A 23,379-nucleotide genomic window follows, 5' to 3' on the forward strand; every position below is an offset into this window, starting at 1 on the left:
TTTGATGTAGCCTTTTCTATACATTTATCTGTGGAGAACCTGTTCGGCTAACCTTTAGCTAATCTTGTATATTATTTACACTGATGTGTGTGTATTTAAGTGTATTCATGGGACGAGGTGATCTCGGGATCCTCCTACTCCACCATCTTCCTAAAAGGTGTTTCTTAGTTCACTATAGCATTACGATTTCATAGATACAACCCACATTGGCTTTTATAGCTAGATGTTTTGAGGCCCATCTCTCACATGGTGGTGTTAAAAATTGGGGAACCAGGGGCTCAGTCAGTTAAGTGACTGACTTCACGATCTCATGGTTCAAGAGTTTGAGTCCCACGTCAGGCTCTGTGCTGACAGCTTGGAGCCTGGAGCCTGCTTCAGATTCTGTCTTCCTCTCTCTGCCCCTCTCCTGCTTTCACTTTCTCTCTCTCTCTCTCTCTCTCTCTCTCTCTTTCTCTCTAATAAATAAATAAATAAACACTAAAAAATATTTTTTAATAAATTGGGGAACCAGATGTGGGATCCAAATCTTTCACTGCTCAAGAATTTGGGAGTTATATGTTTCCTCCTGAGTATATTTGTCAGCCTCTCCTAAGCATTTCAATATGGTGTTTTTTTTGTTCATTTGATGTATAGCAGAGACTCAGCTAGTGTGGATTTCTTTCAGACGTAATTGTTCCGTATGTAGCTACAGATTCAGTGTGTTCTTGGAGGAGGTGATTTCAGGAGCCTGCAATGTTGCCATCTTGAGCTGAAAACCACTCTTCTTCATTCTCATTTTTTCTTCTCTGGATAATATCAAGAGATCTGTCTTCAATTTTGGATATTCTTTCTTTTGCCTGATTAAGCCAGCTGTTGAAGTTCTCTATTATATTTTTAATATTATTTATTGTATTCTTCAGATCCAAAATTTGGTGGTTTTTTTTTAATGATTTCTACCTGTTTGTTGAACTTCTCATTTTGTTCATGCGTTGTTTTCCTATTTATTGAGTTGTCTGCATTCTCTGAATTTCACTGAATTTGCTTAAAATAATTATTTTGAATCCCTTTTCAGGCATCTGACAGGTTTCCACTTTTTAGTGTTTGGTTATTAAAAAAAATGTGTTGCTTGGCAGTATCATATTTCTCCTGTTTTTATTTCACATTTCTAATATTTTTGCATTGATGTCTGTGCATTTGAAGGTGTATCACCTCTCCTAGTTTTTTTGGACTGTCTTCAATTACTTAAAGGTGGCTGTGAGGGTGCTAGTCGTGTGAAGGGCAGCATCTTGATTCCTGGAAGGGAACAGTAGTTAAGTCTGTGCAGCTCCATCAGTTGAAGTCAACATCAGCAAAGACTGGGGATCTTCTGTGGTCAAGGATGTGGAAGTACTGTGGTTAGCACTGGTGGAAAGTCCAGCACTACTATGGCAAGTCTTCAGAAGTAAAGGCTTCTGGTGTCCTCATGTTCTCCTTTTTTCCTTTGGGAGGAGGTTCTAGCCAAGGTAATCCTTCTTGGTGCCAGATATGGCATGCTGGCACTCAGATTAGCAGTGGAGCCAGGATCCTAATTAGTTACCCACAGAGAACTGCCAAAACTTCATAATTTGGAGCACAGAGGCACTACTGCCAGTGTCTGAGGTGTGAGTGTGCAGATCTCCCATGGAGCTAAGTTCTCAGTCTGTGGGGATCATTGTAGTGATTGAGGCTCTGGGGGGGGGGCAAGAAGAGCATCAGTATTGGCTCTGAGACGACAGGGTGCAGCAGAGGCTTGGTCCCAGTGGGCAGGGTGCAGGGAATCACACCTGGGGATGATGTATCACAGTCTGAATTCTGGCCCTAGGAGACAGTTGCACAGAGGAGCAGCAGTGCAGCCTTGGTAATGTAACATCATAGACATTATTGGAAATCTTGTACTGGGGCATAGGCCTGCAGTAAAGCAGCCTGGTTATGGTGGAACAAAGCCCTGATTTAGGACCCAAGCATGGGGTGTAGAGCAGTGGAAGCTTAGCCTGGTAATGGCTAAAGGGACAATTTGGGACCTGGGGACTGGGTGCAGAGCAGCAGCTACAGCTGTAGTGGAGTACAGCACAGCAGCAACTAGGGCACCTGGGAGCAGGTCTCATTGCAGCAACCACTCCAGCCCTGGGAGGAGACATACCAGCAAGGACTCCATAGCACTGTCAATTGTGTTCAGTGTTGGTAAAGACTGTGGGGTTCCTCAGTAGCAAAGGTTTTAAATGTTCATCGCAGTGAAGCTTGCTGGGGATTCTACTGCTCTCCTCTTCCCCCATGGGATACATCCCTCTGAGAGAATCCCTTTTGACATTGAGTTGCTCTAAACTAGGGGATGGGGGTGATATATATAAAATGCTCCCTATGCTTTTCTGTGTGGCCATTCTCAGGTTTGAACTTCAAAGAAAGCTGATGCTTGTTTTTAGTCCAAAGTTTTCCAAAGCTATTTCCTCAGATTTATTGTATTTGTGGGGAAGACATATGTTGGGACCTCCTAGCCCTCTATCTGCTCAAATTTGACTCTATTTTATAAATCCCTGAACCCTTTTGTTTGTTTTAAAAGAATTATAAAATATTACATTTCTTTTCTTTTTACTCTCTGAACCACTTAGTTTGATAGGTTTTTGTTTTATAGATTTGGATTTTGCAAGGTGAAATCTCAATATCTTTCGATCTCAATTTCTCCCTATCTCCCTCCCCTACCTCTCTTTGACTTTAAAGAATTCAACTGAGATTATTTACTGTTTTAAGACAAATATATTTGTATTACTTGTGAAATAGGTTTTAACAAATATACAGTTTCTCTTTTAAGATTTTTATAACATAAAAATGTTAAATGATTTTTTTTCTCAAAGGTTAGAGAAAAGATGGGTAGCCTAAGATAGTCATTCCTTTATCTGGTGCATATTTACTGAATATAAACTATGTGCCCAGTACTCTTTACTGAAAAAAATGTAGAAAGATCCCTCTTTTTTGGAGGAGCTCACTTTTTCTTAGTAGGACTGACATCAGACCTATTGAATATGTAAACTATGTAGTTAGCATGTGGATATGTGGCATGAGACACCAATCATAAGTATAATATGAGTACAATAAGAGTATAATAAGAGAAAATCATGAAGATTTTTGAATGAATGAGTTAGGGGTTTCAATGGTAAATGGGGGTCGAGGTAGACCTCATTGGAAAGAGAACATTTGAGCAAATATGTGAATAAGATGAGAAGTTATCTGTATAGACACTAGAGGAAGGGCATTTTGTACAGCCAATTACTCCTTTGAAGAAAGCAAATGAAGATGGGTAAAAATATAAATGCAATTTTGAGGTGGAATGCACATGTCTAGTTTTATTAGGAAAAATAGAATTTGAACACATCATTTGAGGGTGGGTTGAAGATATATGGGAGTCGACAAAACATGGAAGAGTCATTGTGGAAAAGGAAAATGTCATAAACTAGGGATGAGTAATATTTGTGTTCAGGAACCACTTGGGCTGATAAGAGAATGGATGTTACTCATTTTCAGTAGAGTCATTCAGTACAAATAGGCTATTTTCTGTGAAATGCTGTTTGGACTAGATGAGGCTAAGAAAGGGGGCTATTGTTGTTCAGTATATACTATATGGTGGTCTTTTGTGGACTGCTTTATAATATCTCAATACTACTGCATGAATGATTAATTTTACATATGAGGTAATAGATTCAAACAGAATAAACTATATGATGTTAAAATGTTAGTAAATATCCAAGCCATCATTAGAACATAGATAGTATTGCTTAGGAAAAGAAATAAAGAAATAAACAACAGCAACAACAACAACAACAACAACAACAACATATACTGGTTGTTTTTTAGGTGGTGGTTTTATTTTATAAGGTAAAATTCCAAAGAGCCATGCTGATGCAAAGTGAGAATTTCTACACACTAGGGACAGAGGCAAGTGTGCCCACAGGTACTAGAGACCCGGAAGTAGGCGACAGGGAAGGTATGGAAGCAAGTCACTTCTTCACACAACGGAAGATTTCAGTTGTTCTTATCATTGGGGTTTCAAATTTTATAATGGTTATTAAAAATGTTTAGAAATCTTTCAGTCACTTACTGTTTTTATATTGTAGTATGAAAAAAACCCAGAGTTGTTATAAAGTGTATTTATATGTAATTCCTCCTTTTTCGCTATTTGCTAATATATTTTCTCACTAAAGTACAGCATTAATGTGAAAATCCAAGACACTTTATTTGTGGATTTTTTAAGGCTTATATTACACTTGCAGATGAAAATGCTTTCAAAATTATTTATATCAAACATTATCCTTGTGCTGCTTTCTCATGCATTGCTATGTTGTAAATGCCATTATGGATATCTTGCAGTAGCTATAAAGCATTTTGAATGGCATCTTAAAAGTAATACCAAATATAAGTGATACCATTGGATACAATTTAATATTGTGGGAGTTTAGTATTTTGTAGTGGGAATGTGATAATATTTTAATCATTCACTCTTTTGTTGAAAGCAATTCTGATTGAGATAACAAATCATATATCATTTGGTCTGCAATATTAATGACTCACCCTTGAATTTTTATATCATTATCAATAACCACACATACCATTTATGTGGTGCAATTCTGTTTCAGTTTTCACTGCTAGATTTTTTAATATTTTTAAGTCGATATAGTGGCATATTTCATTGAGATGCTTCAGCAACTATCTAGACATATTGTAAGGTTGATAAATAGGAATTATCTTAAATTCATTTGCAATGAAATTGAACAGCTGACCTAAGGGCTTAGGTTAAGAGAAGCAAGTGAATGTATTGTACAACATCATTTTTTATTTCTTTTGGGTTTGATTTTTCTCTGTGATTTGTAATGAAATAGATTAATGGCCCCAATTCTATTACTGATTAAATGGATTTGACTTGGACCTTTAACAGGAAAGTCACAATAGCAGTTAGCTTCAGATCAAAAGCTTTAAAATAAAAATGAAAGACTGTTTCAGGGAGAAAAAGAACTAGGCAATAATATAGGGGGAGGCTTATTTAAATTCAAATGGAGCATTTGATTAAATGCAAGAATCACACATGTTGTTGATTAGCTGGCATGTATAAATTAGGAGCTGTTAAATTATGAAAATACTTCATGTGTACACCAATTTCTTCAATTTTTCAAATATATTTTGAATAGTTACTATAGACCAAGTATTTTTATTAACTGATGTTATAAGTTGATTTACATCCTCACCGCAAAAAGATATGTTGAAGTCCAAATCCATCTTACTTGTGGAGTGTGGCCTTATTTGGAAAAGGGTATTTGCAGATATAGTTAAGATGAGGTCAGTAGGGTAGGCTCTGATTCAATATGACTGTTGTCCTTATAAGAAGAGAGAAATTTGGACACAGATAGACACTGAGAGGAGAATGGCCCATGTGAAGACAGATAAGACTGGGAGAAAGCCGTTTGATAATAGAGACAGAGATTGGAGTAGTGCAGTTCTAAACCCAACAAGTCTAAGGATTGACAGCAACCACTAGAAGGGAGGAAAAAGGAAGTATTTCTGCCTTACATGTTTCAGAGGAAGCATGGCCCTATTGATACCTTGATTTTGGAATTCTTGTTTCCAGAACTGTGCGAGAATAAATTTCCGTTCTTTTAAGCCATCCAGTTTGTGGTACTTAGGTATAACAGCCCTAGAAAACTAATACAGAATTACATATTCTAATATTGAAATATAGGTTATATATTCTAAAGCTAAATGATTTGATCCATTTGTGAAGTAAACTGCTGCAGGATCCCATTCAGATATAATCATAAATATTAAATATGTACATATAAATATTACTAAAGCAAGACACTTTATTAGCTACTAGTAATTTAAGACTCAGACACGGTAAAGACACTTAAGGAAATTAAAGTATTATTAAGAAAGGAAGACCTATACCACCCTCACCCCCCAAAAAATGTCCAATACAAAAGAACTTTCTTACTCTAGTAAAGATACAATGCCTTAATAATTTCTAGTGAAGAAAAAGCTATATTTAATTGGAAATGCTTCAGGGAAGAGGCATGAGTTTTTGATAGTTTGATATACAAACTTAGAGGGAAAGACTTGAATAGGGAACTATGCAGACAGAACCACAGGGGCAGAATGCACATGAGAGTGGGGTATTAAACACTCGTGCTCGCATCTATGCTAAAATTTTTTAGCAGTTACAAGTGCACTGGGCAATTTTCTGACATTGAAAGTGTATTTGTCTACTCCTTTCTAATGAACTCAGCCTCTGAAGCAACAGGGAGAAGTTTCTACAAAGTGCATCCTCAGAATAGACAAGAGTAAAACAAAGGGAAAAAAAAAGGAGTCCAATTCTTCACCCTGAATATCTGTAAACCCATGAACTTCTGATTGCAAGAAACTCATGCTTGAGATAGAAAAGTGTATTTATTTTCCTTTCACTGCCGGAAGCTTTCATTGAAATATGAAGAGCCAGAGCCTGTTGGAATTTGAGCCAAGAGTTGGTAATTTAGAGTAGGAAACTGAGGTTTAGACTGATTAGCATATGGGAAGAGAGATCACAAAGGAATGTGACTAGACCTTAGAAACAATGGTTCTTTGGGAAGTGCCCACCCCTCATTTTTGGACTAAGCCCAAAGACTGGAGTTGATGAAGTAAATCCCTAGATATGAGAAGACTAATTGCTTGGCTTCCAACAGTATAATATAGAAAGTGGGTAAGCCTTATGGAAAGCCCATTGTCCAAAATGGCACCCAGGAGATTCTTAGATGAGTATGAGGTCAACCATACAAAGTCATGAACTTCTAGAATAATGTGGGAAGATAACCAGTGTTCCTGAGTACCCAACCCCCACAAAAGATTCAGAATTATTGGGAGCATCAAGGTGCCAGAAAAAGAATTATAGTTGGGACAAATTGGAGGCAGATTGTAGAATTCTGACCATTAAAGACTGGTATGAGGCCACAAACTGGGTCAGTAAAGGCCATGAAAATAGTGTGGGCCACATGGAGGTGAATTACATTTTGATGCAGACCAGATAGCCAGAAAGTGGCATTAGGACCAGATGTCTCCTTTCTAATGCTGGGATCATATATAACTTCACCCCAGGATTTAAATGAATCAGAGAGAAATTAAGGAGAACTACATCTGTGTATATTTGAGTGTGCCTGGTGATCGTATGTATGGGAGGTGGAATTCTAAGAGACTGATTTTAAAACAGAAGTAATTTATTTACCATGAATTGGTAGAGTTGAACATTTTTGACATTCATACAATGTCACAGTAATTGCGGTTATAAAGTTATATTTTACACATCTGATTTTGGGGACTGTTTTCACTATATAGTTGATATCTACTTTTTATTTACATCTTTTTATACATCTTTTATTTAGCCAGGGATGAGTGCTGATAAAGAGTCACATTTGTGAGATACCATGTTTCTGCCAGATTTAGGCTGAATAATTTCATATTAATCTTTATACTATTTAATTTTTTTTTTTACTGAAGTATGATTGACACACAATGTTACATTAGTTTCAGGTGTAGAACATAGTCATTCAACAAGTCTATATTATGCTATGCTCACAACTATACCTACCATCTGTCACCATACAATGCCATCACAATACGATTGATTATATTCCCTATGCTGTACCTTTTATTTCCACGAATTATTCATTCCATAACTATAAGCCTGTGTCTCCCATTCCCCTTCACCCATTTTGCCCACTCCCCATGCCCTTCTCCTCTGGCAACTGTTAGTTTGTTCTCTGTATCGATGGGTCTGTTTCAGATTTTTGTTTGTTTTGTTTTTTAGATCCTATATGTAAATTAATGGTATTTGTCTTTCTTGGGCTTATTTCACTTACCATAAAACATAATATCTTCTGCATCCATCCATGCTATCACAAAAGTCAAGATCTCATTTTTTTTTTATCACTGAGTAATATTCCTGTGTGTATATATATACACCACATTTTCTTCATTCATCTATCAGTGGACACATGGATTGTTTTCATATCTTAGCTATTGTAAATGATGCTGCAATCAACATAGAGGTACATATAACTTTTTGAATTAGTGTTTTTATTTTCTTTGGGTAAATACCCAGTAGTGGATTTACTGGATTATACAGTATTTCTATTTTTAATTTGAGGAATTGCCAAACTGTTTTCCACTTTGTGGCTGTGCCAACTTCCAGTCTCACCAACAGTGCACAAGGGTTCCCTTTTCTCCACATCTTTACCAACACTTTATTTCTTGTCTTTTTGATTCTAGTTATTCTTATTAGGGTGAGGTGATATCTCATTGTGGTTTTGATTTACATTTCCCTGACAATTAGTGACATTGAACATCTTGTAATGCATCTATAAGCCATCTGTATGTCTTCTTTGGAAGTTGTCTATTCAGGTCCTTTTCCCATTTTTGAATCAGATTTTTTTTTGCAGGGGAGGTACTGAGTGTATAACTTCTTCTTTGGATATTAACACTTTATTGGATTCACTTGCAAATATCCTCTCCCATTCAGTAGGTTGCCTTTTTGTGTTGTTGGTGGTTTCCTTTGCTCTGCAAAAGCTTTTTAGAGTAGTCCCACTAGTTAATTTTTGCTTTTTTTCCCCGTTGCCTCAGGAGGCATATGTTACTAAGTCTGATGTCCAAAAGCTTACTGCTTCTGTTTTCGTTTAGGATTTTTATGATTTCAGGACTCACATTTAGGTCTTTAATCCATTGTCAGTTTGCTTGTGTGTATGGTGTGAGAAAGTGGTCCAGTTTTCCCAGCACCAGTTATTGAAAAGACTATCTTTTTCACATTGTATATTCTTGTCCATCTGTTATAGATTAATTGGCCATATAAGTGTGGGTTTACTTGTGGGTTCTTTACCATGTTTCATTAATCTATGTGTTTATCTTTGTGCCAATACCACACTGTTTTTGTTACTATAGCTTTAATCTTGAAATCTGGGATGGTGCTCCAGGTTTGTTCTTCTTTCTCAAGAGTGCTTTGATCAGCCAAAAGATCTTGATGATTCTGTCAAAATCACTGTTGATTTTGAGTTAGACACAATGAACATGCTTAATATTAACAGTCATGTGAGTAGCTCAAACTAAATTGATTAGCACTAATTACAAAGATGGCTAAAATGTAACATTCCCTAAACTATGTTTCCCATCAACTCTTTTGACCATAGACCCAGTTATGTGTCCATAGCATATTTAGAATGTTTTCCAAATTCAATCAATGCTTGAGTAAAGTTCAAAATATTCTAAAATACCGTAGGTTTTTCTTGGGAGAAAAATACAAGTTAGACAGAATAGTTTGTTTTCATTGCTTATAAAATACATGAAGGGACTGAGAGTTGGAAATGGAATCAGGATAGGTTTTCTCAACATTATACGTATTACTTATGATAAAATATGGATGGCTTTATATTTATAGCAGAATTATTTATATTGTGGATATCTATGCTTTTCCTTTAAACTGCTTCTGTTTCTTGGTACAAAACTCATATTTTACATGAAGGAAATTCTGAAATGACTTATGTGATTATTTTTTTCTATTCAGGAATATAAAACATTTGGTGGTAATAATACAAAATAATTTTAAAAAGTATCCATAAGAGGGCATAGGTCTAGCTTCCTCTGCTCGGCACAGCTGAAACATTGATTTGAATGCTCTTTTTGAAACTTTTAGTACTTAATTTTTCAATTGTATTTTTTTTTTTTTGCTCAAGTTCTGCATTAATGGATACATATGTGGAATGCCTTTTTCATATTTATATAGTCTTAGATCATATCTAATAGAATAATTCTCAAGTTTTCAAACTCCTGCAAAGTTATTTTTTAAAACATGCATTTTGGGGCGCCTGGGTGGCGCAATCGGTTGAGCGTCCGACTTCAGCCAGGTCACAATCTCGCGGTCCGTGAGTTCGAGCCCCGCGTCAGGCTCTGGGCTGATGGCTCAGAGCCTGGAGCCTGTTTCCGATTCTGTGTCTCCCTCTCTCTCTGCCCCTCCCCTGTTCATGCTCTGTCTCTCTCTGTCCCAAAAATAAATAAAACGTTGAAAAAAAAAAGTTTAAACATGCATTTTGCTGCTTGAGGTAAATATCTAACTATGCTTTTCAGAATTAATGTGTAAATCAGTATGTTCAAAATCTGGGGAAAGAGTAATTTAATACACATACCTAATGTCTAGAAATGTACTCATATTTAAACTATTCCCTGCCTTTAAAAATTGTCTGTTTATTCATCAGGCTGGAGTGAGGGTCCACATCAGGCATAATTCAAGGGAGCAGAGTGAGTCAAATTTGAAAAAAAAAAAAAGGTCAGTTGGGCCCCTGGGTGGCTCAGTCAGTTGGGTGACTGACTTCACTCAAGTCATGATCTCACAGATTGTGAGTTCGAGCCCCATGTCAGGCTCTGTGCTGATAGCTCAGAGCCTGGAGTCTGCTTCGGATTCTGTGTCTCCCTCTCTCTCTCTGCCCCTCTCCCACTCACATTCTGTGTTTCCTTCACAAATAAATATTTAAAAAATTAGAAAAAAATAAGGTCAGTACTTGTGGAGTAATGTTAATGTGAGATCTAGAAGGTGAGTACAGGACAATCAATAGTACATTAAACAAGTGATAAGGAATGAAGTTGATCAGAAGTTTCAAGAATTCAAAGGAAAAGTAAGAGAAAACATCAAGCCATTCTATTTTGAATCAAGGGTCCCTGTCAACTAGGTGATAGGCAGGTTTCGTATGAAACAAATATTTATGAAAAAGAATCTTCAACAGGCTACATACAGTCTTAGGTATCAATAGATGATGATTTTAAAATGTGCATGCTACTATTTTGGCTTTGTGGATCATGCTTCTGTTTTCTCAAATTGAAAAATTTGATTCTGCATTTTCCTTTGCAATATTGTCTAGAATGACAAAATAAGGTTATAATATGGAAGTGGAAAGCATTTAGTATGTTTCACATAGGTAAGCAATAGTGTGTTGACCTGATTATTCTATGCCCAGCTATTTGAACTGAATCAGAAAGTTACCTATGGTCACTAATCAGTTTGTTTTGTTTGGGCAGAACAAAATATTCTAAAATGTTCAATTATAAGATTCCCAAGAATTAGATTACTGGAGACAATTAGAAAATATGCTCCAGGGGCGCCTGGGTGGCTCAGTCGGTTAAGCGTCTGACTTTGGCTCAGGTCATGATCTCGCAGTTTGTGAGTTTGAGCCCTGTGTCTGGTTCTGTGCTGAAAGCTCGGAACCTGGAGCCTGCTTCAGATTCTGTGTCTCCTTCTCTCTCTGCCCCTCCCCCACTTGTGCTCTGTCTCTATCAAAAATAAATAAATGTTAAAAAAAATTTTAAAAAAATATGCTCTGAGCTGCTGAGCCCAATTCAGGTTGCACGAAACAAGACACCAAATCAATATATTTTGCATTAAAATTTTCATTTTCATTTTTCATTCTATTCTTTATTCAGCAAGCCCACTGCTATTTTTAGTGGACCACAGTGTATCACTAGTTATATATTTTGGGCTATTCATAGTGTATTTAATTAATGCCCAAGTATTTCATGTAAACACAGCTAGAAAATTTAATAGGATCCATTTTAAAATGCAAACTAGATTTTTAAAAAATATTTATTTATTTTGAGAGGGAGTATGCATTCCAATTAGGCCTCATGCTGTCAGTGCAGATCCTGACATAGGACTCTATCCACAACTGTGAAGGAGATCACAACTTGAGTCTAAATCAAGAGTAGGACATCAACCAGCTGACTAGCCAATGCTTTGTGATTATTTACCCTGTTAATAAAAGTAAATTTTTGGTTAAGATATATTCAAACTCCCACCAAATGTAATTTATATCTCTTCAAAGAATACTCATTGCTGGTATTTACAATAAAGTTTATTTCTTCAGCAAACAGTAAATAATGGGATGTAAGCAAGTAGCAACCCAGAAGGATACTTTTCATTATTTTTTAATACACAGGAAGATATTTTTCTCAGTACCCAAACTACTCCTTGTTATATTGGTGCTTTCAGATCTCAAATGCAAGTGGTGAAATTTATTCTTTGGTACATCCATTTGTTTCATTATTCATTGTTTATTGAGGAGTGAGCATTAAGCATCAGAGAAATTACAACATATTGATGCTATAAAAATAAATAACAGAAGGCCTTTGGTTCCAAGGAGCGTATAGTATAGTGTAGTGGGTTATCATGTTAACCATGTTAACAGCTAATACAGAGTGTTAAACATTCACATGTATTAACTTATTTACTCCCTATGACAATTCAAAACAGTGACCCTTTTGAATGTAATCTTCACTTTACAGAGGGGGAAAAGTGAGTCACAGAAACATAGTAATTAGCTTTAAGGCACACACCTAATCAATATCCACGCCAATATTTGAAACCAGGTAGTCTAGCACCAATGTCTGGGCTTTAACCCACTACACAAGAAAAAAAATGCATAGGATGATGTTGGAATGTAGAGAAAATTCTCATCAACCAAGTTCAAGAAAATCTTTAGAATAGAGCTTTAGTTTTGATGAAGGAATAGGAAGAATTCCCTGAACAGTAGAGACTGTGTGATGGTGTAAAGAATAAAGTCTTTGTGTTCATGTGGAAGTGTTCATGTAGGAAAAAAAGAAAGCAAATAGAGCTAGGATTTTAGGGAAAACATCAGGACATGATGGTTCTTGAATAATAATCTGAGAAATTTGAACTTGATTCTGGAAGTTGGGGTAAGTATTGAAATATTTTAAGGGCAGTAAGCAAGGCAGCAATTTGATAATTGCCTTTTAGAAGGTTCATCCTGGTAACCATGAGGTAGATGAAGGGGCCAATTGAAATAAACCATGAAAAAGTTTGTAAAAACCCAAACGTAAGTATTAACAGTAGAAGAAAAAGGAGACAAAGGGTGTCTATTTTCAGTATTTTAATTGGCTTTCATTTAATCACTTCTTGTGTGCTACGCATTTTATTTGCCACTTTATATGTGTAATCTCTCTAATTCCTAAGCAGTTGTTCTATGAGGCTGATTTTTTTAGTGATGTTTTATATTGAGGTAATAAGGGCTTAGAGAATTTAAGTAGCTTACTCAAGGTTTACAGCTAGTCAGTGATAGATTTGGGATTCAAATCCATGGCTTACATTGTTTCTAGTCTATGATGCTGGTTGCCATCAGTCTTTAAGGACAAAACTGCAGATTTCAAAGAAAAGTGATAGTGGAGTGGTAAATTAGAAGTGTGAATCTATATTAATACTCATGTTTCTAGTATTGCTGTGAATTTTGGCATCATGTCACCAAAATGTGGGAAAAAAAGGAAATTCTAATACAATTTTCTAAAAAGAAATGTGTTTAATTGCTGCATTCATTTACTGTCTCTTACTCCTCAAAGTCTAATTTGGCATCAGGCACCTCATCTGATAGATGATCAGCAATACTGTCTTTAAATCCAAAGAACGTTTTTAATTCTCTTATTAGCCTGATTCTCAGTAACATCTATGTCTATTTTCCAACTAATTCCAACTTCCAATGGAGGCTGTCTCAATAGTCTCACCATTTGAATTTCTTACAACAATGACTTGATTTTTTTTTCTTACCTCACTGTATCTTTGTCAAGCCCATCACTATGGGCCATTAAATAAAGGAGTTGGTTAAGCTTAGTGTTAGTATCTCTTCTAATCTCTTATGTTTTCTTTCACTTTTACGACTTCAGTTATTATTACCTATTCAGAGATAGCATGCACGTTCACAGGTCCCTTCTTTGCTATACCTTCCTGGCAATTTCAAAGCACTCAAATATAGGAATCAAACAAACAGACAAAAAAATCATGATATTCTCCCTTAATTATGTTTCTTCCTCAGCTTTCCTAATCTCTGTGAATAGCACTACAATCCATTTATATTTATAAGCAAAGGATTTAGCAGTCATCTTGGACACAGCATTCCTTCTCACCTTTCATATCTAAAGCATCACCAAGTCCTGTCAATTGCATTTCTTAAATATTTCTTACATCTTTTATTTTTCATATTCATGGAACACAATATCCCCTGCTGTCCTTACTGCTATCATGGGGTTCTTAATAGCCTACAAACTGCTGTCCCCCTCATTCTGTAAGCTTTCCTTTAATGCATTCTCCGTAAAACATGGTGATCTGTTAAAGTATACTTCTGGTCACATTCCTCCTATGCTTAATACCCTTTAAGTATATGTATTGCTCTTAAGATAAAGGCTAGAATTCTTACCATGGCCCTTAGGACCCTACATCATGCAACCTCTAGTTTCTGTTCTAACTTCATGTTGTACCCATCTTCCTCTACTTTCTCTCATCCATTCTCACTGTCCACCAATAGTGTCAGACTTACTACTTGCATATATTGTTCCTTTTCTTTAGAGCACTTCCCCCCCCACCCCTTAACTATTGCTTTGAAGTTCACATAGTATTTCCTCTAGAAATTTTTCTCTAATCTCTTTCTGCCAAATCCCTCTGTTAAGGGCCCTTGAATTCTTTATCTGTTGCAATTTTAGTTGTCCAATAGACAAATTAATATAAAATGTGAGTGGGTTACATTTACAGATCATTTTCTTGAACAGAATATTTTTTAAAGCTAAATAGCATGTTTATCTTCTATAAAGTCTGTCTGCTCTTTTAGGATGGAATTTTGCACCGAATTTATCGACACACAGTTGTATGTGTGTGGGGGAAGTTTGTGTGTATAATTATGTGTGCATATTTATTCTTAATGCATTCAGATTTTGTTATATCATCTTCTGGGTCAAATCAATGGCAGAAAAATATGAGAAAGACATATTTTCTCTCATATTTAGGGAAGGCTGTGTTGTGTTTAACAGATTTGAGAAAGACCAAATTGGGCAACTGAGGAGGAAAAAGACACAAAGAAAAATGAGGTTGACATATGAAAAAGACAATAATCCCAATCGCAGTCAATTTGAAATAAAATATTGTAAGCCTGTTGGACTAGAGATATGATTTACTACAATTATATTTAGGTTTGATTTGGTGGAGGGAGGCCTTCCTAGGTAATCATTCTTTGATGCCCTGCCTTGTGACTTTGAATTGCCTAGCTAGCTTCATAGAAATGGCCTAAACTTGCTCTCATTTTTCCTATTTATGAATTTAAGTTTTCTCCTATGGTTTTTGTAAGAAAAAAATGCTTTTCTTTGGCTTGCCAAAATTTTTAGAAACAATAAACACAAGTAGACATCTTCCGAAAACTCAGACGGAAATCAAATAAACTCTTTTTAGTTGAGAACTTTTATTTTTCTGGAGTATAAAAGAGGATATAAGACAAGTATGTTGAACTTTCAACACCACAGAGAAACGGATCAAAATATTGCAGATAAATGTTTCATTCAAACTGCAACTCAGTTTTTATAATTAATGTTATCTAAATGGCATGGATAATTTTCAAAGAAAGCTTTACAATATACAATATAGGTCATACTCAGATGAGAACAATGGACTCAAGGTTCCTATCAGATAACCACATTTGAACTATAATAAAATTCTAACAGCTTTAACTTTGAAGGAAACCTAGTTGGGGTAGCATTCAGGAGTCTTACAAACTATGGAAAATGCAACTTGGATTAGGAGGGACCATGGTAGGAGACACTAAAGTGAAGCATTATAATACATCTTGCTGAAGGTATCTGCTTACTTTTTGAAAATAAAGTTGTATACTTATAGAAACATAGATATATTATGAAATAAGATGACAGTCCACATGCATTTTTAAGACCAAACATCAATTTAAAAAAGTCTGGCACTTGTGGTAGGCCCTGGGTTAACCTTCTTACTCTCCTTTGATGTCTCAGTGTTTTGATGGAAAAGTTTAAGAAACCACAAATAGGCAATCTCCAGGGCTCTTTAAAGTTTAATTACATAATCTGTATAAATATTTCTAATAGAACAACATAAAATATAAATATGGCTGTGGTAATTCACAATTAATTCATGACTCCTTCCTAATACAGCAATTGAATGGCATTCTGATTAAAGAGGGATATGGCACAGTGAAAGAACATGGGTTGAGAGCAGAGAGATCTGGCTCCAAATCTTCATTCCATTATTTAACATCTTGGATACTTATTTAACATTTAGCTCTCTTTCTTTGTCCATTAAATGGAGATGGTAATACTATTTTTTTTTAGTATTGTGATAACAGAGACAGAATTTTGTAAAGTAAATGGCTGTTTCTACACATGAGGTAACCATCACCCTAAGTATGTGTTCCTCTTTTATTGAGTGAATTGAAATTCTACTGGTAATAATTGACTATCTTATTCATGTAGGTATCCTTAAGATATAAAATATTTATAAATTGTGTTCAGCACAGTCTTTGAGTTAGTGTCTGGGTACACCATTTGTTTTATCCCACCTTGAAGATTTTTTTGTATGATAAATATATATTTTTGATTTGACATGATCTTCATGAAAAAAAAAGTTTGCCTTGTTTTTGTGTCCTTTCATTTAGTGTTCTGGTATGAGCATCCTGGGTATTTGATCAATAATTGTTGGATCTCTAATGTAAACAGTCTCACATCCAATTTTCCTATTTGGGTTAATGAGGGTTTTATAACAAATAAATCATTAACCCAAATGGGAAAACTAAAGGTGGACCTGTTTGAAGATAGATTCAACAAGTATTCATTGCATAATCCAGGATGACCAAAACAGCATGCTAGCGGCAAGGACAATACAATAAACATTAATAAAATTAATTAATATAACTAATTATAATAAATACAATTAATTATAATAAATTAATCCAATTAACTATAATTAATTATAATAAAAACAATTAAGGCATAGTTTATTCCTCATTCTTATCTTATTCAAAATCACATCCCAATTCAAGCTGTAATTTTCTTCTCACATCCTTTCCATTTGCTCTCCCCTTCCTCCAGTTGCTTACTGCCCAAGAATAACAATTTTATAATTATTTTTAATTTATTTTATCTCCTTATCCTTTTCCCATTACACTGTTTTGCATTTCACTCACATACCAATCTTTAGCTGCCTTCTGGAACAAGACTTTCTCTTAATTCTCTATTTTACTCCTCACTCCTGAGTCTCTCTGGATAGGTGTCTGATCTACAGAGCCAAAATTTCCTGTGGCTATTTTAAAATTGATGAGGGTTGCTCAAAGAGCTAGTTAACCCATAGAAGGCTCATGTTATTTGTGTTCTTCTACAAATTTGTAGTAAAGAAGAAAATATGTTGACTTTTCTCATATTGCTCTCTTTCAACTGGTTCTGAAAAGGGATATTTGTTATCTCCAACATTTGGTGCATTCACTATAACATTTGGTAAAGAGAAGAAATCAAATTTGGAGACCAAATAACACCTAGAGACAAATGCATTGTTTAGAACTGCAGAAGGTAAATTTACAAGAATGGATGTATTTGGATATATGATTTTGTTTTCTTCTTTTCTATTTACTAATTGAGTTTGTTACAAAAGAATTTTTTTTTTTAAACAGCCAGATAAGGAAATACATAGGATGAAGCCTGGACCATGAGCACAAGAGCTTCTGTCCCTGTAGAATTAGGGGATGCCACCCTCCTGGCACAGAGACATGACTTTTTTTTTGTTTTGTGGTAAAATACACTTAACATAAGATTTACCATCTTGACCCTTTTAAAGTACATGGTTCACTGTGTTAAATACATTTTCATTGTGCAACCATTATGACCATTCATCTTGTAAAACAAACACTATACTCATTAAGCAATAACTTTCCATTATCCTTCCTCTCCCCTAGACCCTGACAACAACCATTGTGTTTTGCCTTTATAATTTTGACAACTCTAATTACCTCATATAAGTTTAATAATAGGGTATTTGTCTTTTTGTGAATAACTTATTTCACCTAGCATAGTATTCTCAAGATTTATCCATATTGTAACATATTGCAAAATTTCCTTTTAAGGCTGAATAATATTCTAAGTATATACCACATGTTGCTTATCCATTCATCTGTGAATGGAAACTTGGATTGCTTCCATGTTTTAGCGACTATGAATAATACTTCTGTGAATATGGCTGTGCAATATCTCTTTGAGACCTTACTTTTAATTCCTTTGGGAATAGACACAGAGGTGGAATTGATAGATTATATGATAATTTCTATTGCTAATTTTTTTGAGTAACTACCATATTGTTTTCCACAGTGGCTATATAGTTTTTCATTTCCATCAACAGTGCACAAGGGTTCCAATTCTCCCACATCTTCAACACTTGCTTTTTTTTTTTTAATATTTTTGATAGTAGTTATCCTAACAGGTGTGAGGTGGTAACTCATTGTACTTTGTTTTTAAATGCTTTTCCAGTTTTATTGAGAAATCATTGGTATACATTACCATTTAAGTTGAAGGCAGACAGCATAATGGTTTGATTTACAGATGTTGTGAAACAATTACCACAATAGGTTTAGTTAACATCTCTCATCTCATGTAGATACAGATTTTAAAAAATGTATAGTTTAGATTTGCATTTCCCTAATGATTAGTGATGCTGAGCATCTTTCATTGGAAATTTGTATATCTTCTTTAGAGGTATGTCTGTTCAAGTTCATTGCCAATTTTGAAGTGACTTTTGTTGTTGCTGAGTTTTAGGAGATCTCTATATTACATATTATCTACATATTAATCTTGTATCAGATATAGGAGTTGCAAATATTTTATTCTGGGGGTTGCTGTTTTACTCTATGCATGGTTTTTTTGCACACTTAAATGTTTTCTCATGAAGTCAAATTTGTCTGTATTATATTCAAGAAATCATTGCCAAATCCAATATTGTAAAGATTTTCCTAGTTTTCTCCTAGAGATAGTTTTTTGGTCTTAAATTCAGGTCCTTGATCCATTTTGAGTTAATTTTTGTATATGGTATTAGGTAAGGAGAATGTTATTCTTTTGCCTCAATATCCAATTTTTTTCAGCACCACTTGTTGAAAAGACAGTATTCTCCCCACTGAATGGTTTGGGTACCCTTGTAATAACTTATTTTACCATATATGTGAGGGCTAATTTCCAGCCTCTCTTCTATTCCAATGCTCTACATACCTGTCTTTATGCCAATACCAAACTGTTTTGATTACCATAGCATTGTAGTAGGTTTGAAATCAAGAATTGTGTCTTCTGGTTTTGTTCTTCTTTATCAAGATCCCTTAAGATTTCTTATGAAGTTTAAGATGGGTTTTTCTATATCTTCAAAAAATGTCACTGGGATTTTGATAAAAAATTATTAAGTCTTCTAATCCAATAACATGGACTGTGTTTTATTTATATCTTTAACTTCTTACAGCAATGTTTTGTAATTATCACTGTCTTTCATGTCCTTCATTAAATTTATTCCTAAATGTTTTTTTTGATGACATTGTTTTGTAATTTCCTTTTCAGATTGTTCATTGTTTGTCTAGAAATGTAACCGATTTTTTCATTTTGACTGCGTATCCTGCTAGTTTTCTGAATTCATTTATTCTCATAGTTTTTCTTTTTTTTTTTTTTAATCTTTGGGGTTTTCTATGTATAAGATCATATAACTTGCAGATATAAGTTTAATTCTTCCTTTCCGACTTGAATGCCTCTTTTTTTTTTCTTCCCTCATTGCCCTGGCTAGAAATGCCAGTACTATGTTAAATAGAAGTGGTGAAAGTAGGCATCTCACTTTGCTTCCAAACTTAATGTTGAAAAGAAAGTGTTTCCTCTAAGTATGGTGTTCACTGTAAGTTTTACGTATGATTTTTATTATATTGAGGTAGTTTCCTTCAGTTCCTAGTTTATTGGGTGTTTTGTCATGAAAAGTGTTGGTTTGTCGCTTTTTATGCAGCAATTGAGATTATTATTTTTCTTTATTCTGTTGATGTGGCATTGGTCAGTTTTATATGTTGAATTATGCTTGTGTTCCAGGAATAAACCTCATTTGATCATGGTGTTTAATCCTTTTAATATGCTGTAGAATTCTGCTTGCTAGTATTTTTGTATCAATGTTTATAAAGGATATGTGTCTGTAAGTTTTGTTTTCCCCTGTATCTTTTTCTGGCTTTTGCATCAGGGTAATTTTGATCTCATAGAAAGTGTTCTTTTTTTTTCCTAGAAAAGTTTGAGGAGGATTGGAATTAGTTCATCTCTAAATGTTTGGTAGAATTCACTAGTGAAGCCATCAGGTCCAGGGCTTTTCTTTGTAGGGAGATTTTTGGTTACTGATTTAGTGTCTTTACTAATTATAGGTCTATTCAGATTTTCTATTTCTTTATGATCGAATCTTAGAATGATTTGTGTTTTGTTGATATAATATTCCTAATACTCTATAATCCCTTTTATTTCTGTATTATGGTTTTGATAATTTGAGTCTTTGCAACATCTAGCTGAAGGGTTGTCAATTTTGTTGATCTTTTCAAAGAAAAATCTTTTGGTGCCACTGATTTTCTCCATGTTTCTACTATTTCCTTCCTTCTGCTTTTATGAGTTAAAGACTAGATAAAAAACAAACCAAAATGATTTGAGATCTTCTTTTAATATAATTATTTATAGCTATAAATTTCTCCCTTAGCACTTCTTTTCCTGTGTTAGTATGTTGTGTTTTGTAAGCAAGTGTTTTCTAATTTCCCTTGTGATACCTTCATTCATCCACTGATTTTTTTTAATGTATTATTTTTAGTTTCCACCATTTTGTGAATTTTCTAGTTTCCTTTTGTTTTTTATTTCTACCTTCATCCCTTTGTGGTCAGAGAAGACACTTTGTATGACATATATATCTTTTTAAATCTACCATGACAATCTGTGGCCTAATGTAAGGTCTGTCCTGGAAAATGTGTATTCTGTTGTTGGATCATTCTCTATGTATGTAACATTTATTTGGTTTGTTGTGTTTTTTAAGTCCTCTCTTGCCTTATTTATCTTCTGGTTTTACTATTCATTATTTTAAGGTAGGTATTAAAGTCTCTGACTAGTACTGTAGAACTTTTTCACCCTTCAATGCTGTCACTTTTTGTTTCATACACTTTAATGATCTGTTATAACAATCATAAACATTTATATACCTAATATCTTCTTGTTGCTGAACTTTAATATATAATGTCCTTCTTTATCTCTTGTAAAAGAGATTTTGTCTTATTTAAAATCTATTTTGATTTAAAAGTCTATTTTGTCTGGGGGTGCTTGGGTGGCTCAGGTGTTTGAGTCTGACTCTTGATCTCGGCTCCAGTCATGATCTCACAGCTTGTGTGTTTGAGTCCTCCCTCAGTCTCAGTGCTGACAGCACGGATCCTGCTTGGAATTCTTTCTTTCCCTCAAAATAATTTTTTAAGTCTATTTTGTCTGATGTTAGTATAACTACTCCTATCCCATTTATTTCTTTTTTACTATTTTATGGAATATCTTTTCGTATCCTTTCACTTTTAACCAATTTTTGTCTTTAGATCTCAAGCAAATAGCATATTGTTAGATGACGGTTTTTGTAATCCATTCTGCCAGTCTCTGTCTTCTGATTGGAGAGTTGCATCCATGTATATTTAAAGTAATTGCTGATAAAAAAGAACTACATCTGTCATTGTGCAATTTGGTTTCTATACACCTCACTGCATTCCTGTCCCTAATTTACTGTCCTTTGTTATGTTTGATTGTTTTGTAGAAAATGTTTTAATTCCTTTTTCATTTCCTTTGTGTGTATTTTTTATAGCTATTTTCCTTGGAGATTATAGCTATAATCCTTGGAGATTATATTCAATATCCTAAAGTTATAGCATTCTAATTTGAATTTATATTACCTTACTTCCATAACATATAAAAACTACTCTTTTACAGCTTTGTTTTCACTCTTGGTTGTTAACGTCACAAAATTACATCTTTATACTTTATGCACCCCAAAACAAACTAATATTTCTTTTAAATGCATTAGTCTCTTAAATTATGTAAAAATTAAGATTTAGAGATACTAGCTTTTATGTTAATTTTTTCTTTAAATGTATTAATCTCAAATCATGTAGAAAACAAACAGCAGTTACAAAGCATTGTTATAATACTAGCATTTATAATTTTTGCATGTAGTTATTGAAATCTTTATTTCTCATAAACATACAGTTATTGACTAGTATCCTTTTATTTCAATTTTTAGGACTCCTTTGAATATTTCTGGAAGGGCAGGTCTAGTAGTCACAGAATTTCCTGGCTCTTGTTTAGCTGGGATTGTCTTCATTCTGCCATCTTTCATAATAGACAGTTTTGCTAGATATAAGATTCTCAGTTGATAGTTTTTTTAAAGCATTTTGAGTATGTTAGCCCATTGTCTTCTTTTTATCTTATTGTATATGGTAATTTTCTTTGCTGATTTCAAAATACTCTGTCTTTTGAAAGTTTGATTATAATGTGTCTCAGTGTGGGTCTCCTTGAGTTGATCTTATGCAAGTTCTTTGAGCTTCTTGGATGATTATATTCATCTATTTAATCACATTTGGGGAGTCTGTAGCAATTATTTCTTCAAATGTTCTCTCTGCCCCTTTCTCTTCTCTTTTTGAGACTCTCATGATGCATATGTGATATGTTTATTTCTTTTCTCTTGCCTGGTTCTTGGTTGTCTCTCAAATCTTTGTAATTGTCCCAGGAGAGTATTTTTATTGGCTTTCTGTAGATGAGGGTATGCTATGACCTGCCGGTGTGCTAAAAGGGAGGATTTTAGTTAGTACCAACATTCAGGCTGATTGGAAGTCAGACCTTCAAGCAGCATCTCCTGGTGCCAAACAAGTTTGCCACAAGAAAATAGAATTATAGGACAATATCTCGATGAACACAGATGCAGATTGAAATCAATAATGCAACATGATTTATTCCAGAAATGCAAGGATGATTCAACATCTACAAATAAATCAACATGATACACCATATTAACAAAGCATAGAATAAGAATATATATGATCATCTCAATAGGTACAAAAAAAGCATTTGATAACATTTAACATCCATTTATGATACAAGCTCATAAAGCAAGTAAAGAGGAGCATACCTCAATAAATGCCATATGTGACAAGCCCACATCATCTTATTCAGTGGTTAAAAGCTGAAAGTGTTTAAAAACAAAACAAAAATGATCACTCCTGACTCTTTTATTTAATACAAGCAAGAAATAAAAGCATCCAAATCATAAAGAATTATCACTATTTGCAAATGACATCATATCATATACAGAAAATCCTAAATATTCCATTAAAAAATATTGCTGGAACTAAAAAGAATTCATTAAAGTGGCAGGATACAAAATCAGTATAAAAATTTGTTGCATTTCTATTCACTAATAACTAATAACATCAAAAAAATCCCATTTGCAACTGCATTAAAAAGAATACCTAGGAATAAGTTTAATAG

The sequence above is a fragment of the Leopardus geoffroyi genome, chromosome B4, assembly GCF_018350155.1.
Source record: "Leopardus geoffroyi isolate Oge1 chromosome B4, O.geoffroyi_Oge1_pat1.0, whole genome shotgun sequence".
NCBI classification, from domain to species: domain Eukaryota; kingdom Metazoa; phylum Chordata; class Mammalia; order Carnivora; family Felidae; genus Leopardus; species Leopardus geoffroyi.